This window comes from Scyliorhinus canicula, chromosome 3, assembly GCF_902713615.1.
Source record: "Scyliorhinus canicula chromosome 3, sScyCan1.1, whole genome shotgun sequence".
Taxonomy (NCBI): domain Eukaryota; kingdom Metazoa; phylum Chordata; class Chondrichthyes; order Carcharhiniformes; family Scyliorhinidae; genus Scyliorhinus; species Scyliorhinus canicula.
In genome coordinates, this window is record NC_052148.1 from 128129498 (window position 1) to 128152806 (window position 23309).

Consider the following 23309-nt stretch of genomic DNA (forward strand, 5'->3'; position numbering starts at 1 on the left):
AGCAATGGTGTGCTGTGCCCGTCCACCCTGATCCCCCAGCCACCTCCTGGCCAGCCCCCACTGCTCTCCCAGCCCTGGAAGAAGCCCCCCGGCCAGCGGCACAACGGTGAGAACACTATGGTAATGCTGGATACTTTCCGTACTCCCTCTCTCTCCCTCAACAGCCATGACGCCAGCTTCATGATTTTTAAAAGCACACGTGAACCGCGCCATTGAGAACTCGGCCCATCGGAGGCGGACAATCGCGGAGGCCCCGGAGAATACCGCTAATAATATGTAAATTGTGTTTACTGTCGGTGCACTCTGAATCGCATTGACGCCGCTGTCGAGGCGACAGAGTATAGTGATTTGGCGTCAAATCGGCATCCACCACGATTTTGGCGTCGGTGTCTATTCTCCGCTCAATCGCGTTTCCCGATTTTGGCGTCAATCAATGGAGAATCCTGCCCCAGGCTTTGGGTTGAAATGATCATTACCCACAGGGATGCCATTCCAAAAAGCTTATCTGTGACCACTGGCACAGCATTAGCTCTTCCCTCCTCTGTTCTAATTATATTAGCATACATACTGATGAGACCATCAATTCACAAGACACGTGATTGTAAGTGAACAGTGGTTTTAATAGTCTTACAACTGAGCCTGCCTGCGACGAGATGAACTGGCAGCAGGCTCTCGACTGCAGATCTTTATACTTCCGGTTAGTGGGAGGATCCAAGGGTGGAGCCCAGTACAAACTCCTCATCTCCCCCTATGGGCAGAACCGCGCAATGGCTCGTATAGAGAGCGCACAAGGACACAATATAGAATAGAACAATACAGCACAGAACAGGCCCTTCGGCCCTCAATGTTGTGCCGAGCCATGATCACCCCACTCAAACCCACGTATCCACCCTATACCCGTAACCCAACAACCCCCCCTTAACCTTACTTTTTGTAGGACACTACGGGCAATTTAGCATGGCCAATCCACCTAACCCGCACATCTTTGGACTGTGGGAGGAAACCGGAGCACCCGGAGGAAACCCACGCACACAGGGGGAGGACATGCAGACTCCACACAGACAGTGACCCAGCCGGGAATCGAACCTGGGACCCTGGAGCTGTGAAGCATTTATGCTAACCACCATGCTACCCTGCTGCCCCATAATACATATGATAAAACACAGTGTGAATTACTAGGTTTATAATTCACCACACGTATTTGTCTTTATGAAAAGCCCATTTCAAAATATTGAAATATCTTTTGCTCTACGGATGCAGCCTGAGCTACTATTTATTACCATTTTTGCTTTTGAGCATTTGCAGGTTTTGTTTTTATTTGCATGAATAAATGTTAAACTCTGTTGGCACGTTTTACCTTACCCATTGAGAGCACACTTTGATTTTCTTCACATGGGCCCTCTCTGCCCATGACTTTCCAATAATTCCTGCCATACCATGCCAAGAGTTCAGCAGCAGAACAATTGCAGTTGTGCTCAGCAGTAAACACGATGATTATTTTTTCAGTATCATTCATACAGGGGGCAGGTTTAGCTCAGATGGCTAGACAGCTGGTTCATGATGCAAAGCAAAGCCAGCAGCGTGGGTTCAGTTCCCGTACCAGCTGAGGTTATTCCATGCCTTCTAAACCTTGCCGCTTGCCTGAGGTATAGTGATCCTCAGGTCAAATCACCACTTGTCATCTCCTTGTTGTTATCTAGCGACTTTAACTTCACATTAATAAAATGAGCAAATATTATTAGGTTTGGCAATAGTTTATCTGATTTTCCACAGCCTAATTTCAAAAAACACGCTGCAAAGATACTTGATACAAATTTAAGCACAAACAGGCACATGGCAAATAAAATGATAACCTGAATTTTCAGGAAAACCACATTGACAGGCCGCTTCTGTCACCGTGAACTACGCCATGATGTGGGGGTGGGGGGGCTGGGGAGTCTGCAGGAAGTCAGCATGGAGGCAGCCCCCATGCAGGGCTCTAACTTGGAGATGTGTATAGTGATGAGTTACCAATAAACAGTGTATGCTCAACCGTACAAACCTCCAGACCTCTTGGTGAGACACCAAACCACCTTACAACACAATCCTAGTCTGGAAAGATTTCATGCTGTGGTCAGCACATCATTTACCTAGCTGCTTATTCCTTCAAGTAAGTAATATAATCGATAAGCCGTCTATAAAGTATTGGTAAGTGCATTAATTTTATTTCTGGAAGCGCTTTAGAAAATGTGATTCTTTGGAGATAATGCAAAAAGAAACACTGCCTCATATCTTGTGAGAAATTAATTAGTGAACCTCAACCAGGCATCATGTGGAACACTGTGAAGTAGGAGATCAAAACAAACCTCCTGAAATCCAGAGATTAAACGGAGAGTTGCTGTGGGAATCCTCGGAGAGAAATATCAGATGTGACTAGCATAGAGTTTGGTTGCTTGCCTGTCAGTCTTTTATGTTTTTAAATGAATAACAAGCAGCAGCACACTGTTCTGTACTTCCTTACCACATAAATACAATTTCGCAAACTATTTTTTGCAGAGACAAGACAGTTAATTAGCAATGTTTTTAAACAATAGCGTTTTCAGGCCTGCTGTGGCATATATAATAATAGCCAAACCACCATTTGCAAGAGAAAAGGCATTTTCATGAAAAATAAAGCATAATTCATTGTTATATTTAGATTGTTACAGTCCTATCTCCTTGGGTAAAATAATACAATTGTGGTAGTGTGGCCTCTTTAAGAGGCATGGCTGTGCAGTCCATGCGACTGGCTTGGAGCACGCAAAGCCTGACCAATGAGTGATCTGCTCAGAATCCAGGGGAGTGGGGTTCTGGTCAGAGTGAACCCCAGAACCAGTGTTCATATTTATATCATAGCCTCTGTGCCTGTGCATAGGTTACCCTTGTTAATTGCCAATAAACACTTCATTCCTCTTTACTATTGTCCACCTGATATTGCCACGAGTATTGCAAACTAAAGTGCCAAACTATCCAATCATCAAGTTGAGCATCAGCCGGATCGTGTCTCCGTTCGGTTCCCACTCGATTTTTTTACCATTGCAATTGCAACAGTCCCTTCCTATTCCCAGATGGGTAAACAAGCTTTACACGTGAACAGCACTGTGGGTTTCTAATTCAGGCACAATGGCTGGATAGATTCTGAAACCATGGGTGCAGTTCAATGGACTTGAGGTAAAACTTACCAGCAGGAAAGGCTCATATTGGGGCACCATTTTGGAAGGCTGCCCTGATATTTCCACCCACTTTCAGGTCCACCCTATTTTTGGCCCCTCACCCCACCCCTCCAATCGTGGGGAGCCCCCCCCCCCCACCCCCGCCCCTCATCCACCTAGTAAGGCCCCTCCAGGCCTGATCCCTGGCAGTGTGAACCTGCCACATGGGCACTGTGGCACTGCCAGCTTAGTGCCCTGCCAGTGGCAGAGCCAGGGTGCCAGGCTGACAGTGCCAAGATGCCTAGGTGCCAGAGGGAGAGTGAGGGTGCCACCCTGCTCTGTTCCCAACAACCTGGGAACTGCAGTGGGCTGGGAGAGCCCCCCTGCCCCAGGTGCCGTTACGACTTGTCCATGCTCATTGAAATATGTAAATCTGGATCAGTTCCAGTGAGGGCGAGATCCAGGTCACGATGTCTCGTGAGATTCCGTTGAATCTCGCAAGACATTTTGGGTGTCGCAAATCTTATGAATGGCATCTTGCGAGATTCACCAACCTCATCCTAACACCAAGTCGGGCACGACAAGGCCACTGAATTGCACTCCATATCAATTGGGAGGAGTTTCTCCAGGCTCCAGGTTTCCACAACTCTTCCACAGTCCTTGAATGTAAGTTTAGATTTCACTGCAGTGAATTTGACAAGCTTCTTAATAGATAATTCTCTGGGCATTTGCTGCAGAATTGCCCTTAAGCTGACAATCAGATCTTATTGTGGGAATGATTTTGTCCACAACATGGATGAACTCAGTTTACTTGATGGATTCTTTTAATCCGTGTCATTACAAAACCTTTCTGGGGTTTTTTCTGATAGCTCATGACAAGGAACAAAGCTTTTTGCTTCGATAACTTTGCAACTTAATGAATGATCTTGGCATTGGGCTAACGTAATGTACAGAGTAAATGTTGCCATTTTTGTCCGTCCTTTTTTCATCCAAGTACAAGCTTAGCTGAGATCGCTGGCTGCATATCTGCTTTTCTTGCCCTATTGTGCAGAACTTGGATGAAAAAAGAGGGCAGTGGCAGAGTGCCAGGGGGCAATGCCAAAGTACTGCCCGGGAATGTCGCTCGCCCCTCAGGTGCTTTGGTTTTGTCAACATGGGCAATAACCCGGAGTAGGCAGTGTCAAATTGTTTCATGTTATATGCCTACATTATATTTTCTAAGCACGTAGATTCTTACAACAGTGTGCAGCCACTACATTTTCCTAGTTGAAGGTGCAATAAGACCATAGTGTGACAATCCAACATAGTCTGTGTGAAAGAGTGTCACCCAGTAATTCAGCCTTTAACAGGCTGAGTTCATGTCTTGATTTCCAATCTTTCCTGACCAAGACATTCTACATGTGAGATTTGTAATTTCATTACATAAATAAGGAATCAATAGAAATGATTACCATGGAAATCAATTGGATTTTAATCCAATTGCGCTTGTTCTACTTATGAGTAATGCAGCAGCCTGAGTCCATAATGTCTTATTGGAAGCCGTTGGGTGAGATTGTCTGGCCTCCGTGTGGTTTGTTTCTCGTCGGCTGGTGCCTGCCCACTGTTGGCCAGTTGCGGTAACTTTTCGTACCACCGCTGTCAATGGGATTTTTCATTGAATCCACCTCAGGCCCAGGAAACCCACAGTGGGAGTGCACCATCGGTGTGATCAAACGATCCTAAAGCAAGGTCCTAAGTGGGTACCACATATCCCCAGGAGCCTCTGGTCATTCTGGGGTGTCCCTCAAAGACGTCAAGGATCTCCGACTGCCTCACAAGTCCCCGCTCGGGCTCTGGAATGAACCCGAGGCATAAATGTCCTGGGCTGTGGTGACTCTGTCGGTCACTGGGAGTGGGTGTCCTCCTCTTCCATGTGGTGCTAAGTCTGCAAGGACATGAAACAGGTGCCACACCATTCCCTTATTGAGGCATAGCCTCCTGCGGCACACATCTCTTCAAATGACCAGCACTGCCAGCACACCTTGGGCCTTCGCTGGCCTCTCTCTCTGGGTCCCTCCCTGGTCTGCTGGGCAGCCGGATCCTCAGGGTTTGGATCGGGACCCTACATGTGGGCTGCCACCTCGAGCCTCTGCTAACCCTGCTTCTGCCACCTTTTCATGCGTCTAGCTGCCTGGACTGCAAATGCCACTGTGAGGGCAGCTGCTGCGGGGTCCACAATATCATCCATATTGTAATATGTGTAAGGAATTAGAGAAGGTGTGAGACCGACAATAAGTTATGGCTTCCAACCTGTTACCTTCTAATCCCCCAAGCCTCCCCGCCCTGACATTCCCTGCCATCTAGCAGGGCGCCATCCAATGTCCTGTTTGTGCTGGGGGACACTGCCCTGCACACACACACACACACACACACACACACACACACGGCCCAGAAGTGACCTCACCACTTGCCTTCTCACCTAATCCTCTTTGTTAAAACCCACAAATGTCTGGGTGCTGGTATTTGTAAAGTTGACCACATACTAATGGGAGTTTGGAAACGCACACATAATAATAATCTTTATTATTGTCACAAGTAGACTTACATTAACACTGCAAAGAGGTTACTGTGAAAAGCTCCTAGTCACCACATTCTGGTGCCTATTCGGGTACACAGAGGGAGAATTCAGAATGTCCAATTCACCTAACAGCATGTCTTTCAGGACTTGTGGGAGGAAACCAGATCACCCGGAGGAAACCCATGCAGACACAGGGAGAATGTGCAGACTCCACACAGACAGTGACCCAAGCGGGAATCGAATCTGGGACCCTGGTGCTGTGAAGCAACAGTGCTAACCACTGTGCAACCATGCCACATATCAAACTTTTTAAGAATAAACCACACAGATTACAGACAGAAGGGAAAAGAAGGGGTTTCAGTTTATCTCTCCTCCCTGTCCATAATAAGATCAAACAGATAGCATCCTAATGTATAAAAAAAATATCAAATATACTTTCACCAAGTGCTTATTGACCAGCTGTAATTTAATCTAATGAGATGAAAAGGATCTGGAGGAAATATTTTACAATTTGTTAACTTTAAACATCCATTTTCATACATGTTAAAATACCAAAGCTGTCAAAGTTAATTAGATATACTGTGATGACATAAAACTCATTAAAGATATCTGATAATTCAACCAATGCCAAGAACCTTATATCGATTACCCTTTGGAAGGTGGTTTTATCAGCTATTAATCACTTGGCTATAAAAGGATAATAATGCTATCACAGTCTAGATTTATTGCATTTATTCATATCATGGAGCTAGTGATTAATTTGGTAAAGTTGACCTGTCCAAACCATAAAAATCCCAAGCTGACTCTATTGTACCCTTTCCGAAATGACTTTAAATTAATATGCAACTTTGGTCCCTGTAGGGCAGGTCAGTGATCTGAGGAAGAAAAGAGTCAGGATTGCTGAAATCTTGTGGTCCTTTTGGGAAGTCGGGTGTAGAACTGATTCAACAAAGTCTGTCTACTAACACAATTTGAATGTCCTCCCTCCACATTTTCCAGTAAGTCAAAGAACTCGAACAATGGAAAAATGCAGGAAATGAAGAGAGTGGGTTTTACCCTCGACGACTATCATCTTCTGATATCTTTAGGGGAGCAACATTACTTTGTTATATATCACTCAGTGCATTGCGCTTCTATTTGGAAAAGATGTAGGGCAGATTTCTCCGACCCACCGCATCCATTTTCAAGTTAAAGTAACTGGAAGATAAATATCCGATTCAAAATGGCTTTAAAAATCAGTGGAGTGGCCACATTTGGATTCCAATTGCATTCAGTATCTCAGTAATTTCAAGACTAGAGTTGGTGCAAGAGTATGCGCATATATAAAAATACAAGGAGAGCTGATCAAGACATCAGTGGTGGCCAAGAATCATCTCACAGGGATAGGGATGATGTGCAGTGTTAGGTATCAGGGTGCATAATTCAACCTGTATTAAAGCACTTGCAGTACAGAGTTCCTTTGGATTAAAAATTGGGCTCATATCGTTAGTATATAATTTTAAAACATTGTCTGAAGACAATTTGTTTTTTAATTATTAAGTGGCCTATTGAAAAAATGTTGCTGGGACAAATGTGCTTGTTTCTTGGGAGCAGGAGAAATCTGGGGCGGTATTCTCCGCTCCCGGGACTAAGTGCCCGCGCCATTGTGAATGCCATCGCATTTCATGATGGCACGAATAGGTCCCGGGCACGACCTATTCTGGCAGGGGGCCAGCAGCATGGCGTTGGAGCGGTTCACGCCACTCTAGCCTCCTTATGCGGCACCCCGCGCATGCGCAGTTGGGGCAGCTCAATCCTGCGCATGCGCAGTTGGGCCGCGCCATTCTGCGCATGCGTGGGGAACTTCTTACGTGTGCCGGCCCCTCACCAACATGGCGCCGGTGTTCTGGGGCCGGCCGCGGAAGGAGGTAGGCCTGGGGGGGGGTGGGGGGGGGGAGGAGAGACCGGCCCGCCGTTCGGTGGGCCCCGATCGTGGGCCAGACTCCATTGGAGGCCCCCCCCCCGGTGAAGGAGACCCCTTCCCGCCCACAGGGTGCCTTCCCCCCCAGTGTTCCTGCACAGTTCCCACCGGCAGCCATCAGGGGTGGATGGCGGCGGTGGGAACCTGTTGTGTCGGAGCGGTCGCTCAGCCTCCCTGGGCTGGAGAATCGGCGCTCGCCGTTTGCGGCGATTCTCCGAGCGGCCCAGCGCGATTCGCACGCCGTTGGTTTCAGGGGCTGGGAGAATCGCGTGCGGGGGTAGGGACGGCGTGGCGTGATTCACGCGGTAACCCAGCGATTATGCCACCCGGCGTGGTGGGTAGGGGGAGAATACCGCCCATCGGATCAAAGGAGCAGGACAGGGCATTCAGCTCCTCAAGCCCGCTCCAACACTTAATTCGATAATGGTAAAGCTTTTATCTCACCTTGCCGCACTCTCCCCATGCTTCTTAGTGTCATTGGCACCGATAAGTCTATTGACCTTTGCTTTGAAAATGCTCAATAACTGAGTCTCCACAGCTTTGGGAGAGAGAATTCTGAAGATTTACCACTCTTTGACTGGAGAAATTCTTTCCGGCTTGGGTCACTGTCTGTGCGGAATCTGCACATCCTCCCCGTGTGTGCGTGGGTTTCCTCCGGCTGCTCCGGTTTTCTCCCACAGTCCAAAGATGTGCAGATTAGGTGGATTGGCCATGATAAATTGCCCTTAGTGTCCAAAATTGCCCTTAGTGTTGGGTGGGGTTACTGGGTTATGGGGATAGGGTGGGGGTGTGGGCTTGGGTAGGGTGCTCTTTCTAAGAGCCGGTGCAGACGCGATGGGCCAAATAGCCTCCTTCTGCACTGTAAATTCTATGATTTCACACTGGCACAGAAAGGTCAAAACTCCTGTGAGGTGCTTTCGTGCAAAATAGAAAAAAACTGATATCAATATATATTAAATTGTAGTGCACTCTGATTTGCATGTAATGGATTTTCAAATCTGTTTGTAAAGAATAATTTTGTGACACACAATACACAAAGGATTTTCCCCCTTAAATGCGCTCTTGAAGCTAAACATTCAGCACCTGGTCCTTGGAAGCAACGTTCCTTCACAGTCTTTAGTTAAAGATCAAAAAATAATGCTGTAATCTTCTAAAGCAGATGGAACATTGACACAACTGTCAGTGAGGAAAATATCAGTCGCAGTGCTGCATAATCTTCTAGCCCTATAGGTTCTGGTGTTTCTGCCCTTGGCAAAGAGTTTCCTTACACAGTGTCAAAAATAGGCAATTTTGTACTGGATACTCAAAAGCACTCAGAAATGCGTCGTTTCATGTAGCGTTCTTCCAGCTGAATCCAATTCCCAGAATAGGACAATGTACAAATCCACTATTAGACCCAATTTCACTTGCCTACCCTGAAGCTAGTGATTCTTTTTTCAAGCCTGAAAGATCATACTTAGAAATAGATATAATTCTCTCTTTAGGCTTATCTACGTGATGACCATACTTCAGATTATTGAACAGCAATTAGAAAATCTTCTTTGTATTCTGATAGCTTTAAACCTTAGTTAACTGTCATATTTTCCTGACTGCAAGCCAAAAAATTGTGCATAATTTTCACACACTACAATGTTTGATGAAACGTGTAAAGGCACTTTCCTGAAAGTAATTATAGGTGATCTTTCTCCCTCATTCTGCTCATCAAGTGTTATTAAATTTAATAGGTCAAATATTTTTAAATTATAATAAAATTTATGAAGATTTATCTATCCAGATAGGATGCTGACATTTGGTAATTTCAGTATTAGGTCTGTTGCTCTATTTATTTATCTTGGTGAATCACAAGCCTTTCCCTCATATCGATCAAGTGACCACACAACCAGTTAGTTAGTTCAAAAGATGGTTTATTTACATACACAAGAGTTATCTCAACATGCAAACACAATATCTAATACGAGTTAAACTACACCTATCAGCTACAATAACCTATACTTAACTTCAGGGCGACCGGCACTGTGCAAATGGATAAGGTCTTTATCTGGATTTCACTTGGCTGGTTCAAAGAAAGTGGCTCTGTCTCTGCTGGGCTCATCCGTCAGGTAGCGATCGTTGGTCTAGAACTTAACTGGCTGTTCCTGCTACGATTGGGTGGCACAGGCCGGATCCAAGAGAGACAGAACACATGGCTGTGCTCTCTTTTATCCCCCTGGGATTTTGCGCTCTTTGGGGCCGTCCTTAACCTTGGACCCAATAGTTCGACAGGGCTTTGATCACTCTCTTCAATTTCGGCCAAAAAAGAAGCGAGTGCCTTGGTAGCTGGGCGGGTCCTTAGCGGTCTTTGACCTTGGCAGTTGTGCTTTCTGAGTAAGGGAGTGGTGCTGATCAGTTTGTGGCTGTGCCAGTTGCTTGATTGGAGTCCTATTGTCCTGGGGAAATGGGCCATTGAAACGAGTGGGGGTTTCAGTCAGATCTGGTTACCTGTGTTTTAGATACACATAGGCTGTGTATCTGTCTGAGTCCTGGGTTGGTCATAATTCCCATGGTCCTTTGCAAGTGGCCATCTTAGATGGCTACAGTTTCAATACAGTATTTCGGAGGGCTATCGCACCCATCCTTTCTTTTACTTTTATCAAGACTGGCAGTATTATACACAACTTGAGCGCCATCTAACCAAATTTATTCCAAGTGAGGTAGTGTGCGGGATATCGTCGGGTGTTGCTCTTACCGATATCTAATGTCAATTAGGGCACTTGATGGTACCCACGGGCTTCGTGTCATAAATGGCTGTCCCGCCTGCAGACTTGCCAGAACCACGCCCGGCACCTCATTGCTAATGAGGGGGAGCAGCGCTTAAACCAATCCTGCAGCACAAATCCCAGACAGCACGCAGTCATGCCACCGCGCAGACCAGCTCTGCAATTCGGGGATGCGGACCTAGCCAGGCTCATGGACACGGTCGTGCCCAGGAGGGATACCCTGTTCACCCGAGGGGGTCGGAGGGCCAGCCACAGGTCAGCCAATGCCGCCTGGGAGGCAATGGCAGCAATCGTCAGCTTGGGAAATGTCAGCAGGAGGACTGCCACCCACTAATGCAAGAAGATCAATGATCTCCATCGGGTCTCATGGGTTAGTTGGCATCAGCTCCCTGGCACCGGTCCCGCCTGACATCCCCAGCCCCACTCACAGCAACTCTGTGCCTGGCACCATCACCGCGCCAGCACAATACTGCGCCTGTGTCCCAACATACCTCACCCATACCCATGCCTGTTCCCCGCCATGCCCCCTCCCACCCGCAATGCATGAAGCGTTACTTCCCTCTGTGTCCTCGCAGGGGAAGTTGGTGCACAATAGTCAGGAAGGGTCCAGAATGGCGGCGGGTCGAGCAGAATGGCGGCGGGTCGTGCCCCTTTTCATTTTCCCCAGGAGTAGCTGCATTACAAAAACTGAACCTTTAGAAAAGCCTAGACAATGGTAATGCAAATCCTGTTGCAGATTACAAATATTTTTTGCCATTATATTCTGAAGAGCATATAATGATATATGTATAAAATCATATGAGCCCATGCAATTCTAGATGTGTTGTTGTCATTTGTTTGCCATTTCCTTGACTCACATTTTTGCCACATGTTTTAACATTATAAAACCCTGGGCCGATATTTATTATGACAGTTGCTTACGAAATCTTGTCATGCTGTAGCTACACCTCCCACTACCGGAGTTATTTATTTATTTATTTTTTATAAATTTAGATTACCCAATTATTTTTTCCAATTAAGGGGCAATTTAGCGTGGCCAATCCACCTACTCTGCACATTTTTTGTGTTGTGGGGGCGAAACCCACGCAAACACGGGGAATGTGCAAACTCCACACGGACAGTGACCCAGAGTCGGGATCGAACCTGGGACCTCAGCGCCGTGAGGCGCTTGTGCTAACCACTAGGCCACCGTGCTGCACTTCTACCGGAGTTATTGACTTCTGCCCTGTTAAGTTGGTCTACTGATAAAGGTATGCGGCGGGGTTCTCCGTTCCTGAGACTAAGTGTTGACGCCAGGGTAGGTTTCGTGGACTTTCATGACAGCAAAACCTGGACCGAATCAGCGACTGTGGAGGGGCTAGCACCGCGCCACGTGGAACACAATCGATTCCAATGAAAAGTGGTGTGGAAATCGCCGGGTCTGTGATTGACACTTGGGAGGCTGACAAGCTGCAGCCGTATATACACATTCCACTCCCCACACACACACACCCCAGCCAACAAGATGGCACTGGTTGCGCTGAAGCATGCCCATCCCGATGATGGGTCGACAGGGACTAGAGGGCACCTAGAGTGCCCTAGGGGGAGACCCATATGTCCTGTCACCCTAAGTTCACAGTGAGAAGTCAGCAGCATGCGCAACTGCATGGTTGCTCTGCAGGCCGCGGCAATAGTGTTCCGTGACCGTAAACCCCAACTCCACAGCCATCCCCGGCCCAACCCTCGCTACTCCCCCCGGCAGAAGCCCCCTGGCCAGTGGCACGACTGTCAGCAAACTAAAGCGATGTTGGACACGTTCTGTACCCCCTTCCTCTCCCTCATCAGCCACAGCTTCAGTTTCACAATTTTTAAAAGCACAAGTGAACCTCACCGTCGGCAATTCACCCCAGTGGAAGCGGAGAATTGTGGAGGCCCTGGAGAATACTGGGTCAGGCCCACTAATGATGTATTGACACCATTTACTGTACGTGTATTCTGGAACACGTTGACGCGATCTCAAGGCACTGGAGAATCGCGATTTGGTGTGAAACTGGCACCGGCACGATTTTGGTGTCAAAACCAATTCTCCGCCCAATCGTACTTCCCGATTCCGGCGTCAGCCGACGGAGAATCCTCCCCATGGAGTCTATCCTTTCTGTTTAACGTGATGAATCAGGGCTTGCTTACTGGCTTCACTACCTTTGTCCTTCCCACTGGCCCGAAAATCAACCACGTTCAAGAGAGAACATTTTTTTCAAAGTTGGCCCCAGCAAATCTTGTAGACATTTAAAAAAAAATACTATAAAGTATATCAGTCCGATTTTGATTTGACTGATCGGTTTCTGGAGCTGACCCACATCATCAGTGGTCATTGCCCATCCCTTTGGTTTCACTCTTACTCCTCTTACTGTCTTGGTCCAGTTGTCCTTGCATTTTATGTAAGCACAGACTCTTATACCATTTCTAATCTCTGAAGTGGTTACATTTACTGAATGCAATTTCAATCCAATGATCACATTGCTTTATTAATGAGCTTTAAAATCATAATACATTTATTTTCTTTACTTTTTGGTGCGTTAGATAAAAAGCTCTTGTCTGGTTGGTACTCCAGTAACTGAAGGGTCAGAGGACGCCATCCGCTGAATTAAGTAGCTCTACTGTGGAGGAGCCTGGAGTCCAGGAGCCACATCTCGGCCAGAAGAATGCTCTATCAGGAGAACAAGGAATGTCAGACTAAGGAAATGTTGAAAATAAATGAGTTTTATTGAGATGCATAAGTGAGTATTTACAAAAACAACTTGTATTTACATAGCGTCTTTAATGTAAGACAAACTCCCATAAACAGAAATGTTCAAAATAGTGCCATGAGATATTTTGCATCCATCTGGGAGGGTATACAGGAACTTGATTTTGAGCCAAAAGACAGCACATCTGATAGTGCGGCAGGGAATAAGGAATATTAAGGGCCCAGGCAGGAAATGGAGTTGAAGCCCAAGATTAATAATGATTGTATTGAATGGCGGAGCAGGTTCAACAGGTCAGGTGATCTAGTCCTGCTTCTATTTATTGCATTTCCCCAGGACTACACTGGAGAGTAAGTCTTGATTTTTCTCCTCAAGAATCCTGGATTGGGACTTGAACCCACAACTTGTGAGTCAGGGGCAAGGGGCGGGATTCTCTCAGCCCATGTCGGTTTGGAGAATCGGCAGACCAGGCGCGATTCGCGCGATACCGCCCCGACGCCGGTCCGCTAATTCTCCGGATTGGCACCATTGGCGTGGTCGCGGTTGGCGCGGCACGGGTCGGGGGCCGCTCTACGCTGCCCCTCCCCGGCGATTCTTCACCCGGGATGGGCCGAGTGGCCGCTCATAAAAGCCCGAGTCCCGCCGGTGCCGTTCACATCTGGTCTTACCCGGCAGGACCTTGGCATCCATCCTGTCGGGGGTGGCTTGGTGGGGGGGAGGGGCAGTCCAACCCCGGGGGGAGGCCTCCACTGTGGCCTGGCCCGCGATCGAGGCCTCCCGAGCGGCCGGCTGGCCTCTCCTGGTGGGGGCCTCTTTTACTCTGTGCCTGCATCTGTAGCCCTACGCCATGTTGCGTCAGGGCCAGCGCGGAAAAGGAAGCTACCGCGCATGTGCGCATCTGCCCGGGTCGCAGCGCGCATGCGCAGACCCGCAGCACACATGCGAGGCCCGAATCGGCAGCTGGAGTGGCGTGGATCACTCCAGTGCCATTCTGGCCCCCTGTAGGGCAGAGGATTGCTACACTTAGCGGTCCGATGACGCCGTCGTTAAACTCTCCAGTGTTTACGACGGCGTCAACACTCTGCCGTCAGAAAGGAGAATCCTGCCCAAGAGTTCTACCAACTGAACCACTGGTGACATCATAACGGTACCCAGGATGTTTCAGGAATTGGGCTGGCACATGGATTAACTGAGTATTTATCATGGATTAACTGAGTCTTCTCCTTCGTCTATAAATTTCTGTATGAATCTGTTTGCAGTGGATTGCCAAAAATGTGAAGAAAAACAGAAGCCAAACAAAAAAATCAATTAAGGAAAACAAATCTGAAACATTTCCATCTGAAACACTGAAGGGCAACAAATTAGTTTCAGAAAACCATTGTGACCAAGAACACATTGCCTGATGCTTGCCAACCTTCTGTTGTGGATATATTGTCCACGTTCAGGGGCTCATTGCTCACATCAAATAAACAATATTGAAAAGAACTGGTGTCACTTCAATTCAATTCAAAGAAGACATAACAATTAATAATGAACACATTGGCTCGCGGCTTAAGCTTTTAAAATCAAGTTGCAACTTAAAAACATAGTTCAAGCAAAATCATCAACATATTTCAAAAGAAATACATTTACAATTGAGCAAGAAATAACTGAACAGAAGAATTTTCACAAACACATTTACAATGGGGTTACACAGAGTCCAAAGGTATTTTAATCTGCCACCTCTTTTGGAAGATTTAAACTTTAAAGCATTTCATTGAGATATCCTAGAGAGAGTTATCATCAATGCAGTTCCCGATGGCGCTGCTCACTTGTGCTTTTAAAAATCGTGAAACCGACGCCACGGCTGCTGAGGGAGAGAGAGGGGTACCGAAAGTCTCCAACATCGCCATGGTTTGTTGCCAGTTGGGCCGCTCGCTTCTACTAAGTTTTGGGCTTCTACTAAGTTTTGGGGGGAGTAGTGCGGGGTGGCCAGGAGGTGGGCTATGGGGTTGAGGTGGATGGGTATGGAACACCATTGCTGGAGCCGGCAAGGCCGTCATGCAGCTGCGCAAACCTCGAACAGCCCACTATAAACTTAGGGCCACGAGTCATATAGGTGGCCCTTTGGCCCAAGCCAACCCATCAGATGTATGGGCATGCTCCAGCACAACCACGCCATCTTGTTGGCTGGGATGGTGTGTGTTGGGAGTATAATGTGCATGTGCGGCTGCAGCTTGTCAGCCTCCCGAGTGTCAACCGCGGACCCGGCGAATACCGCACTTTGGAATGCGAATACCCGCATTCCAAAGGACGCATATATAATATGAATCCTTTGGAAATGTCAACATGAACTCCATTGAAACCTCAGGAACAGATGGCAATATTTTTTCTAACCTTCACCGGTCAATAAAAGCAGTGCATCTAAAGGTATTTTTGTAACTTTTTGAAAGCTTCAGCCTATTCCTTTCATGTTTAAATGGCTGGGGATTGTTTTTGTTAAAACTTCAGAGCATAACATGCAAACCTTTCCCACCCTTCACAGGCATTTATATGTACTCCAATAATTTGTGGCTCCTACTCTGCACATTAAAGCCCTTGGAACAGCCAAAATGGGGTCAGTTTGACCTCAGCACTACTTTCAAATGTCACTGCTGAGTTCAGGTCTCCCCCCATGTGCAACTCACACCCAAATCCTTTCCCCTACCAGCAGAAATGGGATCAGTTGTAAACCGTGATGGGCCTTCCGCATCCAATAACTGACCATCATTTTTAAAGGTTTTCAGAGTTGGCCCAATCCCATCAAAATTCAATCAACAAAAGGCGGCACGGCGGCACAGTGGTTAGCACTGCTGATTCACACTGACAAGACCGGGGTTCGATTGGGGCCCCGAGTCACTGTCCATGTGGAGTTTGCACATTCTCCCCATGTCTGCGTAGATCTCACCCCAAAGATGTGCAGGAATGGCCCCGCTAAAAATTGCCCCTTGAAAAGAAAAAAATCAACCCACTAAAGTGAGATTTTCCATTCCTCCTGGGGGCATGACTGGCAGAGGCAGTCCATCATTTTCCTGCAGTGGGATAATCCAGTCCCGCCGCTGCCAACAGGTTTTCCTGTTGATCACATCCTCTGCTGCTCGGAAACCCATGGCAGGGGAGGGAGGGGTGCTGTCATTGGGACAGAAAATCCCGCCAGCGGGAAAGGATGGACGATTTCAGCCTGAGTCTATCGGTGGCTCCTAATGGCAGAATGTTCCAACTTAGAGGCAAGGCTACAGACCCTGAAGCCTGAAACCTTCTCGTATACTGTGGAGAAAGGGATAGGATAAATGTCAATTTGCCAATTTTACACAGAACAAAATAAGACGGGTGAAATATGGTGAACCTGCAAGTGGAGAAAGTACCAGAGAATTGGCTGCTACTGGAGTTCATCAGAAATTCTGAGCACATTCTCTGCTCTCGATCACTGAACCAAGAGAGGGATAAGGATCTGCAGCTGTGCAATCAAATCACTCAGGCAGCCAATGAAGGGAAGGTAGCAGTGATGGGAGAGTTCAATTATCCACTTATAAGATGGACAAACAGGCACAAGAGATGGGAAGTATTTACTGCAGTAAACAAAGAATCTTTCTTAATTCAGCATGTTAACATTAGCACTAAAATAGATAATGTCTAGGATTTAAAGTTCAGTAATGAGCCACAGCTGTTCGCTAACCGAAAGCAGTGATAACACATTATTTTCAGGCCATTCAAGGTTTGAAATATATAATTTTAGAAACTTTAGCAATAATAGTACCCTGGTGTTACTGTTTTGAAAGGGTCACTTTACTGAAAAGAAGATGGCCTTCTTCCCTCTCTCTCTCCAGTGCTCCACAGCAGACCCAGGCACAGGCTGCCCTGCACAGTTCTCACCTGGTCTGTATCACAATGTCAGGCAAGACTGGAATGATAATATTTGAACGTAAAGTTGGCGGAGCAGACTGACAATCTGTCTCTGATTGGCACTCCTCAGATCTTCAGACCCTTACTGGCAAAGATAAAATATTCAGAACGTCTGTGAAGCCTCGTGTATTTTGATGCAGAAAAAAGGTGTTCAATAATAAGGGAAAGCTGCAACGACTACATAGCAAAGTAAGTCGGTAATAATCGTGGCCAGTCTACCTAGTCTGCACATTTCTGGACTGTGGGAGGAAACTGTAGCACCCGAAGGAAACCCATGCAGGCACAGGGAGAATGTGTAAACTCCACACGGTCACCCAAGACTGCAATTGAACCCAGGTCCTGGCCACCGGGAGGTAGTAGTGCAAACCATGTTGCTACCGTGTCGTCCAAGTTGTTGCTTCAGAAAAACTGAAATTAATATGGAGAGGTTTTATTGGTCAGAATATTGAATACAGGAGTTGTGATGTCTTGTTGAAGTTGTACAAGAGATTGGTAAGATCACACATGGAATACTGTGTTCAGTGCTGGTCACCCTATTATAGGAAGGATATTGTTAAACTAGAAAGATGCAGAAGATATTTATGAGGATGCTACCAGGACTTGATGGTCCGAGTTAATGGGAGAAGCTGGATAGGCTGGGACATTTTTAACTGGAGCATAGGAGGCTTAGGGGTGAACTTATAGAGGTCTATAAAATAATGAGGAGCATAGATAAGGTAGATAGTCAACATCTTTTCCCAAAGATAGAGGAGTCTAGAACTAGAGGGAATAGGTTTGAGATGAGAGGGGAGAGATACAAAAGAGAGCATAGGGGACATATCTTCACACAGAGGGTGGTGAGCATCTGGAACGGGCTGCCAGAGGCAGTGGTAGAGGCGGGTACGATATTGTCTTTTAAAAAGCTGTTAGACAGTTACGTTGGCAGGGTGGGTATAAAGGGATATGGGCAAAATGCGGGCAAGTGGGACTAGCTTAGTGACAGAAACTGGGCGGCATGGACAAGCATGGAAGGGCCTGTTTCCATGATGTAAACATCTATGACTCTCTGAGAGAAGGCTAGAAAAATAATAGTTAAAATTTACGTTAAAAACCATACACCATAGAACATAGAACAATACAGCACAGAACAGGCCCTTTGGCCCTCGATGTTGTGTCGAGCATTGTCCGAAACCAAGATCAAGCTATTCCATTCCCTGTCATTCTGGTGTGCTCCATGTGCCTATCCAATAACCGCTTGAAAGTTCCTAAAGTGTCCGACTCCACTATCACAGCAGGCAGTCCATTCCACACCCTAACCACTCTCTGAGTAAAGAACCTACCTCGGACATCCCTCCTATATGTCCCACCCTGAATCTTATAGTTATGCCCCCTTGTAACAGCTACATCCACCCGAGGAAATAGTCTCTGAACGTCCACTCTATCTATCCCCATCATCATCTTATAAACCTCTATTAAGTCACCTCTCATCCTCCTTCGCTCTAAAGAGAAAAGCCCTACCTGCCTCAACCTTTCCTCATAAGACCTATCCTGCAAACCAGGCAGCATCCTGGTAAATCTCCTTTGCACCCTTTCCAATGCTTCCACGTCCTTCCTATAATGAGGTGACCAGAACTGCACACAATACTCCAAATGTGGTCTCACCAGGGTCATGTATAGTTGCAGCATAACCCCACGGCTCTTAAACTCAGGCCCATTCTTAATAAACGCTAACACACTATAGGCCTTCTTCATGGCTCTATCCACTTGAGTGGCAACCTTCGGAGATCTGTGGACATAAACCCCAAGATCTCTCTGCTCCTCCACATTCCTCAGAACCCTGCCGTTGACCCTGTAATCCGCATTCAAATTTTTTCTACCAAAATGAATCACCTCGCACTTATCAGGGTTAAACTTCATCTGCCATTTTTCGGCCCAGCTCTGCATCCTAGTTTGAGAATGATTATCGCAGGGTCATTTGAGAGAATTATAAATGATGGTAGGACAGTTGAACTTTGGGCACAGTCCTAACTGGCAAGGGACCTGGTTTCGGTAAGTGTGGATTCATATTCCCCAAAAATGACAATGCTTCGGAAGACGACATGATCTCACATATTTTGGCCTTTTCTTAGGCATGTTTGGAGACCTTTGGAAACCCCATCCCTGAGGAGCTACCAGGTCTCAGATTTCAATATGCTGAGAGGCAGTTCATTCTGACTTTAACCTAATATTTTAGGTTCATCAGCCAGCACATTTTCCTGAGCTCTGTGAAACTGATGGGCTGGAAAGCCTTTAAAGACTGAAGCTACACCGTTGTTTCCTTGCTTAGCTGATCGGCTTATGGTCACAAGTTGTTCTGAGCAGATGCTTTCTGCGCACTACGGGTGACTTTCAACCTTTGGAGATCATTTCTGCTCTCTTGCACCTTTTGACTTTGATCTACAATTCTTTGCTGCCAGCCTTCACTGCAACATGGGAGCTGCATGTACAGCTTGACCATGGCCCTCTTACAAGCAATACGATCACCAACAGCACTAGGAACAGCAGAAACTGCACCTTTAGAGAAGGTACAGGAGGAGTGGCAGGATTAAAAGGAGCCTGATGTGACCATGACATCTATCGTTGCTCACCAACTGAGAAGCCAAGCTGCTAGAGAAGCCCACATTGGACTCATCCTGGTATTGGCCAAATAATTTGAATGCCTGGAGTCTTATGACTTCAGATAGCTCACCTACCACTCCAAATATAAAACCTTCCCACTGTCAAAAAACCCTCCAACTCATCCACACCCTTTGCTTGTCTTCCATCCTGGTCATATTCTCCTGAAGGTGTATGCCCACTTGGAAAGTGGGAGACATCAATGGAGACGATGAAATAATGGAGAATGAAAACTACATAATTCATTGATATTTCCAACAGATGAATACAGTTATATTTTGTAATCATCCTATTATTTCTTTTCTTTCAGGGGCACTATTCGCATGGCCATTCCGCCTCTCTTGCACATCTTTGGGTTGTGGGGGTGAGACCCACGCAGACACGGGGAGAATGTGCAGTGACCCGGGGGTGAGATGGAACCTGGGTCCTCGCACCATGAGGCAGCAGTGCTAACCACTGCGCCACCATGCCCCCTATTTTGTTCTATTATTTCTACATTGTGCCACTTCTTCAACTTCAGCAGAGCTAGTGGCAGTCTGTTCATTTCTTTTTACCCTCGAAGTAGCGGCCACTGAGTCAACCATTTCGGCTGTTCTGTCACAGGAACTTCAAAGACCATCATCATGGACTCTTCTGGTGGGACGATGGAAATTCCTAGAACCATCCCTATTGCTTCTCCAGATTCTTTACATTCTTCACTCAACCAGACTTTGATTAGTTGTCTAAGTTGGCAGCCTGTCATTTTTGGGTCGATATCCACCTTGGTCAAATTTTGCAACAACTCGTTGCTAATCCATGATGGCACTAATCCTTTGTTCACTTCCAAATTTTCCCTCAATTTCTGTATTATCCAATTTCCATAAATCCTGCAATTCTGATTCTGGTCGGAATCATTAGCCTTCTCTTTTATTGTCTGGTTAATCGTTTTTGCATGTCCTTCCAGTATTTTCACAAAATCTAACTCTGCTTGATTTGTTTCTTCATTTCTTCTGTTTGCTGAAGCCTCAGAAAGCTAAATTCCTGCCATTCTTTCCCCTGTTAACATCCCATAAATAGAAATCCTTCTCTTGACAGGTGCAGGTTGCCATCATGTTTCTACGCTGTGCTTGGTCAGGAAACTCAGTAATAGATTGCTAATGTCATGGTCAAGTTAAACAGCCATGGCAATGCCCGCTTTTCCAATTGAGTGCCAATCTGCCCTCCTCCTTACTGCTGTATGTAGTTCGGCTAAGTCGAAATCGTGAACCTTGTGCCTGTTTTTACTTGTGAAGAGGCCGGATCAGCACTTCCTATCAAAGTTGAAGTTGAAACTTTCATAGATTGCTTGCCCAGCACAAAGGAAATGTTGCAGATTAAATTAATAGATCTCAAGGTCAAGGAAGCACCAGGGTAAGATTTAAATTCTCTGAAGGGTCTGAAGGAAATACCATGAGTGATGCCGTCGCAAATATTTTTAATAGTTCAGTAATGAATACCAGATGAAGATGCCGGAGGAAGCCACATGTGGTGACTTAATTTAACAAACAAGATTAGACCCTCAACCTGGAAACTCCAGAGCTGTGAGTTAAACCCCTATGGTGTGGAAGTTACAGGAAATAATCATTAATGATTCTACTGGTATCAGTTAGTGTTCAGGTTTGACAGTGGATTCCCAACATGGCCACAGAAAAGTCTGATACCTTGTGTCAGGGCTCTGAACTACAGGGAGAGAGACCAGAAGCTATGTTTAAACTGACGAGTGGGAAGGGATTTCATTCCATGTTCCTTCAGAGCATTGACAAATCGAACTTTGAGAAGCTGTTTACTGTGGTCCCGAGGATAACAGCAGGGGAGGCATGAGGTTTTCTTTTTGTTCAGGCACATAAAAGGTCAAGAATCAAATGAGACTCCAGAGGGGATACGAGATGAAGTTCAGAAGACTGAAGTTGAATGGCTAGATCAGATATAACTACTTCACACAGAAGGTGGTGAAAATTCAGAATGGACTGCTCAGGGAGGCAATTGTGACTGATAATATCAGTCATTCAAAGAGAGCTTTGGACATGCGTTTGGCAAGATAATAAATTGAATGATGTAGATAGTGAACTGTACATTCCGTTTTTGAACTATAGGGCTGGCCCAATGGCCTGAAGTGCCTGTTTTGAATGCTGAAATCTGATGTTCTGTTTCTTTTCTCACTTTCCCTACCCTCCTCCTTCCCAGAAACTAGATTCTATGTTGGAGAGTCCATTCTGTCTTCCATAACACAAAAAAACACTTCAATTTGCTATCCCTTGGTAAATTGGCATGTGCCATCTTTTAAAGCTTTCACTGGTTTTGCTGCTGTATTTCGAGCTGCAGATGTATTTACATAAATGTTTGACATTCATTGCAAGGTAGATCTTAAAGGTTATTTAAGAACTAACATTTTTCGAATTTACAGTACTTTTTAAACACAGTAAGAGCAATTACTCACTATCTAATCAACTTGCAACTTTTTGTTTACAGACTTGGTGCATGTTTTTTCAAATTAATTTTTGGGATGTCGGCATCACTGGTTAGGAGAGCATTTATTGCCCATCCCCAGGTGTCCTCCAGGAAGTGATGGTGAGCTGCTTTCTTGAACCGCCGAAGGCTTCAGGTGCAGGAGCCCACAGTTCTGTTCGGAAGGGAGTTCCGGTGGTGCAGTGGTTAGCATTGCTGTCTCACGGCGCTGAGGACGTGGGTTCGATCCTGGTCCTGGGTCACTGTCCATTTGGAGTTTGAACATTCTCCCTGTGTTTGCATGGGTCTCACACGCCACAAATGTGCAGAGTAGGTGGATTGGCCAAGATAAATTGTCCCCTAATTGGGGGAAAAAAAATTGGGTACTCTAAATTTTTTTGAAAAAGGAAGGGATCTCCAGGATTTTGACTCAGCAACAGTGAAAGAACGGTGATATATTCCCAAGTCGGGGTGGTGAGTGACTTGGAGGGGAACCTCCATTTCGTGGTGTAGCCAGCTATCTGCTGCTCTTGTCCTTCTAGATGGAAGTGGTCGTGGGTTTGGAAGGTGCTGTCGAAGGAACCTTGGTGAATTCCTGCAGTTCATCTTGTAGATGGTACACACGGCTGCCGCAGTTCGTTGTTGGTGGAGGGTTTGAATGTTTGTGGCAGGGGGAGCAATCAAGCGGGCTGCTTTGTCCTGGATTTTGTCAAGCTTCTTAAATGTTGTTGGAGCTGCATTCATCCAGGCAAGTGGAGATTATTCCATTACACTCCTGACTTGTGCTTTGTAGGTGGTGAACAGGCTTTGGGGGGGGTCAAGAGGTGAGTTACTCACCGTAGGATTCCTAGCCTTTGACCTGCTCTGGTAGCCACAGTATTAATATGGATAGCCCAGTTCGGTTTCTGATAAATGGTAACCCACAGGATTCATAGAATTTGCAGTGTAGAAGGAGGCCATTCGGCCCATCGAGTCTGCACCTGCCTTTGGGAAAGAGCACCCCACCCAAACCCAGTCCACACCTCCAATGCATCCCCGTAACCCAGTCACCCTACCTAACGTTTTGTTTTGGACAGTAAGGACAATTTATCATGGCCAATCCACCTAACTTCACACCTTTGGACT

The 23309-nt window shown here is 46.3% G+C and overlaps 1 long non-coding RNA gene across 1 annotated transcript; it reads right to left on the bottom strand.

Moving 5' to 3' along the window:
* Positions 1-13051: 13051 nt before the first annotated feature.
* Positions 13052-16632, bottom strand: LOC119963726. The gene is made up of 3 exons (XR_005460141.1): positions 16550-16632; positions 16157-16451; positions 13052-13129 (listed from the first exon to the last, which is right to left on the bottom strand). It is a non-coding gene; the product is annotated as an uncharacterized LOC119963726 (long non-coding RNA).
* Between the last annotated feature and the right edge of the window lie 6677 nt (positions 16633-23309).